Source organism: Camelus bactrianus, chromosome X (assembly GCF_048773025.1).
Source record: "Camelus bactrianus isolate YW-2024 breed Bactrian camel chromosome X, ASM4877302v1, whole genome shotgun sequence".
NCBI lineage: Eukaryota > Metazoa > Chordata > Mammalia > Artiodactyla > Camelidae > Camelus > Camelus bactrianus.
In genome coordinates, this window is record NC_133575.1 from 64,810,189 (window position 1) to 64,816,786 (window position 6,598).

The 6,598-nt window shown below is 34.8% G+C and overlaps 1 pseudogene; it reads right to left on the reverse strand.

Annotated features, from left to right (window-relative positions):
• Positions 1-248: 248 nt before the first annotated feature.
• LOC105064760 (ubiquitin carboxyl-terminal hydrolase 44-like) lies at positions 249-3,165 on the reverse strand (annotated as a pseudogene).
• Between the last annotated feature and the right edge of the window lie 3,433 nt (positions 3,166-6,598).

Below are 6,598 nucleotides of genomic sequence, written 5' to 3' on the forward strand. Positions count from 1 at the left end.
CTAAATTCAATTTTTTTAATATATGACTGCTTTATTAGAATCTTGATAAACCTGTTTGTTGCCAGACAAATCATCATTACAAGTCTCAACCATCATTTTCATGTTTATAGTACTGAAGTCATTTAAACATGCTGTTTATAAAGCTGTCATTTTCATTTGTATACAGTTTGACTATGCCAAATAAAGAACAATTACTAAAACTTAATACATTTCTGAAAAAAATGAAGTTCCATTAACCAAAGTAATGTCTATTCTGAGCCCTGTAACACAGAAAACCTCAGGAATATTAATGAGTGTGATTGATGAGTATTTAGGTGATACATTGCTATTTTACTTTGTAGTAGTTTAACTCCCTTCAGGGGGTAAACATGATTTCAACATACAAAATTCCTGAAAGAAATGCTTTTTATTTATTTATTAATTTTTTTGGTACGACTATTATTGAATAAATTCTAATTTTCCATCTGATAAGAATTTATATAGAAAGCAGCTACAAAAGATAAATATGAATGTATAAAATGATGCCATCTGAACTTCTTCAGTAGAAGATTGCACAAATTCATAATCTAAATTAATTAAGACATCAAAATATAAAAGAGGTAACACTAGTTTGAGGTAAATGCTAAAAGTTTAAAACTGTCTACTACTTGAAAAAAGTTTAGTTACTTGCTGTCACTGGTGTGTATATATATATATATATATATATATATAAGAACTTTGTCTCTGTAAAAAAGCGATTTGTTGTAGTTAGATACAAAATGTGTAAACAAAATATGCACTGATTAATAAGTAAAAATAAAAACAATGAAGCTCATAAATGTTGTCAAACATTTTTAAAAAATATATATATATATATATATACACACACACACACACACACACACACACACAAATTATAAGAAGAAAGCCCCATTGTCTTTGGATCAACTAGGGATTTCATTAAAAGTGGGATCAGCTTCTTCATTGGAATGCTAGCTACACATAGGAGTAATGGAGGCAAGAGTTTAGAACGTCCATCCCCAGTAACTTGCTGAGTATAAGACAAGATATAAGCTTGGGCCTTGCATACTTCATCCCCAGCGTACATGTTTAGCTTGGAATCATTGCATTATACCCAGAACCCTCCTTTAGAATTATAACAGCAAGCAGTGTAGTGTCCTGAGACAAATTCTTTCCCATGGTGCATTACTACTGCAGAAAAGTCATAGGTAAAGCATTCTGGTCTGAGGAATTCCCAGGGACTCCCTGCAGCAATAGGGCTCCATGCTTAAGATTTCTTCAAAGCCAATATGAAAACTAATCTTTTCTCAGTTATTACATCCTGACCACCATAATTGTTTGAGATGTAGTCTGAGAACCTGAGGTAGGTAGCAAACGGTAAGCTGATTGGGGGCTTCTGTGAGTACAACTGGTTTTCTGGAAAATGTTCCACATTTTGAATTATACTGGTTACATTCATAGATTTTTTTCCCTCCTAAGATTCAGTTTCTGTGAATTTGGCCAACATTTCAGTAACCAGACATGGCTGGGAATCAGTATCTTTTCCACTGCATTGGTGTCTTTCTGGAAATTCTTAATGTTTTTTCTAGTTAAACAATGATTTTATTGCTTGAGTACATACAAATTTATACAACCAGGGCAGAAGTTGTGGATGATTCATATCTCTAAGTGGGAGGAGGGGGACTCATTTTCCACTGCATTTGTATCTTTCTGGAAATTCTAGTGGCAAGTCCCAGAAAGGTTCTATGGTATTTGATTTGTTGTCACATGCAAGACATGTAACTTGACTAAGAAGTTGTCCATAAAAATGTTGTTCACAACATTCAGAACCTATTTGATAAGTTTCCTTTGAGAAGTGGGATAAGAGCTAGTAATCTGTTACCATTTGTCTCTAGTTCATGTTATATTTTATCCAAAAGTTCACAAAGAAATTTCTGAGCATCTTGTTGGGCATAACCACAAAAAGCAGGAATTAGTCTCCATACTGAGTGTAGCATAGCAAATGGTGAGACCAAGGTCCACTTTGCAGACCACATGACTTGGAACAAAGTATGCAGTTCATGACAGAGAAATGTATTGTGAACTTGGCTCCCTTGGCTAAATAAGTTCCATCTTTATACTCTTTGATGCTCCACCGCTTCATACTGATGGTAAACTTGGATGTCTGGAGTGAACAGAGCCTGTTTCTTTTTCTTGGTATTCATTCATTTGATATACTGTATCTGTGACTGGAGGATGCTTATAAGTTGAGCTTGTTTTATCGTTAGCTATCACAGCCAGCCATTGGCTCAGATCATGTTTTTTAAAAAGTTGTCAAAAATAAGTAAATGACTCAACACTTGAAGAACAGAATTCATATAGTATTTCCCAAATTTCTCAATCCTGTTACACCGGAAGTTACTATTGGCCTTTGTTTAATGGAGAAGTCACTGGTTTTTTTTAAAATCTTACATATTCTGAGGTAGATACTACTTTATCTTTTGCTGATGGTGCTGAGATTTATACTGGTACTTGAATAGGAACTATTTCTATTGTGGTGGACTGAGCTACACCTTGCAAACGTAAACTCTTTCTAGGAGGCATATTTTTCAATTCTGCTTTAACTTAATGCTCTAATACTTGCCATTTTTTCTTCACTTCTCTTTTTGCTGCTTTTTTTTTCCTTCCTGAAATTGTTCTTCTTGCTCTTTTCTTCCAACAGGTGACTGTTCAAACCAAGTTCAAAAGATTTTTACCCATCAGTATCCTTCTCCTGTGACAGAGCAGTATACATTTGCCTCTTATTTTGGAGCAGAGATAGAGTGCCATCATGTAAGAAATATGAATCATCACATGTACCCATAGACCATAAAACCCTTCAACTATGAGTGGTGCAGTGATAATTTTGACTTTTGATTACACTTACTGCAGATACATTATCATTAGAAAATAATCATCACAATGGTAACAAAAAACATACATCTCATTCACCTCCAATGCAACAGGATGAATATTCTTGAAAATGCTTGAGTGCTTGTTCATCAATATATCTTCCACATGAGAACAGCTAAGGCAAGCCCAAATTGATTCAGTTGTATTACAGTCCACACAATGCCATTTCTGAGGGTTGAAGATGGAACGGTCTGGAGCAAGCCTCAACTGCTCAATGTGTTTGCACTTATCCATTGTTAGTATTTATTTAGTCTAGCTGAGAAACACATAATCCAAACAAGTCTCTGTCCACAACACTTGAAACATCTGAAAACTACTGCATCCTCAAAATTAGTCCTTCCCTAAATCGGCCTTTTGACTGATAAGAAGTCAGTCTCCTTACATTCTCCCAAAATTCAGTCACATCTCACCTTTAAATCAGGACAGATGTTTATCTCCTAAATAGAAAGCCTTCCAATTTTCACTCTTGCAAATCACTAAAATCCACAAATTCTTTATCCGTTCATCTATTGATGGACACTTACATTGCTTTCATATCTTGGCAATTGTAAAAAGTAATTGCTATGAACATTGGGGTTCATGTATCTTTTCAAATTAGTGTTTTTATTTTCTTCAGATATACCCAGGAGGGGAATTTCTGGGTCATATGGTAGTTCTATTTTGTTTTTTGAGAAACCCTCATACTGATTTCCACAGTGGCTGCACCAATTTACATTCCCATCCACAATATGCAAGAGTTCCATCCTCTTCAACATTTGTTATTTGTGTTGTTTTTGATGATACCCATTCTGACAGATATGAGGTGGTATCTCATTGTGGTTTTGACTTACATTCCCCTGATGATTAGTGATGATGAGCATCTTTTCATGTGCCTGTTGGCCATCTGCAAGCCTTCTATGGAAAAATGTCTATTCAAGTCTTCTTCCCATTTTTAAATATATTTGTTTTTTTTTTATGTCGAGTTGTATGAGCTGTTTATATATTTTGGATACTAACTCCTTACCAGTAATATCATTTGCAAATATTTTCTCCCACTCAGTAGGTTGTCTTTTCATCTTGTGAATGGTTTACTTTGTTGTGCAAAATCTGTTAACTTTAATTAGGCCCTGCTTGTTTACCTTTGCTTTTATTTCATTTTAGGAGACAGATCAAAAAATATTTCTATTATTTATATCATAGAATGTTCTGCCTATATTTTCCTCTAAGAATGAGTTTTATGGTTTCTGATTGTGTCTCAATTCTTAAGACTGTGATGTAATTTTTAAGTTAGATTGTAACCAAACTGTTTAAAGAAAGGTTATTTTTAAAAGAAGAGTAGTGGTCTGCACAGATTCTAGAAAAAATGGAGAACTTTATCTTGAAGTTAATTGTTTATCTTTGTAGAAAGAGGGTACCCTGAGCAGCTGACAAAGTGTGTCAAAAATAAACATAAGTGAATCAGGCTATTATAGGATTATAAAGCCATTTTAGGATCCTTTATCCCTTACAGACTCTGTGTTAGCAAGCAAACTTTTGAAGGTAATATAGTTTCTAATGAAGCCTTTTCAAAATGAAATTAAATTATCTAGGCCTTCTTGGAAGGTATTTTCTCATTATAAATGAAAAAGTTAGTTTCCTGATTTATAATGCAATCTCTTGTTAGTTAGTGTACATGACATGCTCTAACTCTTATCTACTGTGTGTCAACAGATCAAACCAAGTCTGAAACCACAAAATCTAGCTCTTTATGATCTTACCACAAGAATACATTTTAAACACCTTAGCATGTCATATAAAATTCTTTATAATTTGGTTCTAACCAATCTTTTTAGCTTCATTTCCTGCTATTACCTGGGACTGCTAACTCTACATAAGTGGAATTATTCATAATTCTTCAAATTACATGTATTACCACACTTACATATTGTTTAAGTTACCTCTTGTGTGCCACTTCAAATCCTCTCAAATTTCTTCCTTCAGCCTCTGCTGCAGTGATCATTTCCACTCAGGCTTCAACAAGCTTTTTTCAGGTGTATCCTGATAGTGCACACCTTGGCCCATACCATGTACTTCTCATTTGAAAGGCTTCTTTGACATAGTGCAAGATGGCTTTGGGAAACTGCTTGGTAATCATAGATGTGTAATCTAGAAATGAGGATGAGTTAACTTATAAAGTCACCCTTGACAAATGAGAGGCAGAACAATGGATAAATGCTTCTTACTTTTGAATCCAGAATGGAAATTTTTACAAGACTCATTTCATAAGGATCCTCAGATGTACTATGGGATCAAGCATTTGGTTACCAATAGTGATAGCCAGTAAATCCTTTATTAACTCTTCCTTCTTTTCTATGTCACATCCCCTGTCCCTCATTCTTACACCCTGAGATCATTTCCCAAATAAACTAACCAAATAAAAACTTCCTACTCTGTTTGAGGTTGGGGGACACAGGTTAAGGCAAATGCTTTTTCATTTCTTTATCTCTTCTCTGGACTATCTTCCGTCTTCTCACTTCTCTGCCTGGAAAACACTCATTCATCATTTAGGAATTACACAAAATTTCTCTCCCCTCTAAGATTTTCCCAGAATTTCTAGACAGATTTAGTGGCTGTTTATTGTGCCATGAAGTTTTGTTCAAATATCTATTATGAGGCTTTTCACATTGCATTTTAATGATTAAATTATCTTTCTCCCCCACTAAATCATGACATCTTTAAAGACAAGGACCATGTCTTCTTCATCTCTGATCATTGACTCATTTATTTATTGCTTCCTCAATTTCAAGGGCAATATATATAACAGGCAAAGTGTTAAGCATTAGTGATATAATTTTTTAATTTTTTTTATTGATTTATAATCATTTTACAATGTTGCATCAAATTCCAGTGTAGAGCACAGTTTTTCAATTGTACATGAACATATATATATTCATTGTCACATTCCTTTCTCTGTGAGCTACCATAAGTACTTGGATATTATTCCCCGTGCTATACAGTATAATCTTGTTTATCTATACTACAATTTTGAAATCCAAGTCTATCTCTTCCCACCCCCAGCCTCCTTGGTAACCACAAGTCTCTATTCTATGTCTATGAGTCAATTTCTGTTTTGTATTTATGCTTTTTTTTATATATATATTCCACATATGAGTGATCTCATATGGTATTTTTCTTTCTCTTTCTGGCTTACTTCACTTAGAATGACATTCTCCAGGAGCATCCATGTTGCTGCAAATAGTGTTATGTTGTCGGTTTTTATGGCTGAGTAGTATTCCATTGTGTAAATATACCAGTTCTTCTTTATCCCGTCATCCATTCATGGATATTTAGGCTGTCTCCATGTCTTAGCTATTGTAAATAGTGCTGCTATGAACATTGGGATGCAGGTGTCATCCTAAAGTAGGGTTCTTCTGGATATATGCCCAGAAGCGGGATTCCTGAGTCATAAGGTAAGTCTATTCCTAGTCATTTGAGGAATATCCATACTGTTTTCCGCAGTGGCTGCACCAAACTGCATTCCCACCAGCAGTGTAGGAGGGTTCCCCTTTCTCCACAGCCTCTCCAGCATTTGTCATTTGTGGATTTTTGAATGATGGGCATTCTGGCTGGTGTGACGTGATACCTGATTGCAGTTTTGATTTGCATTTCTCTGATAATTAGTGATACTGAGCATTTTTTCATGTGTGCC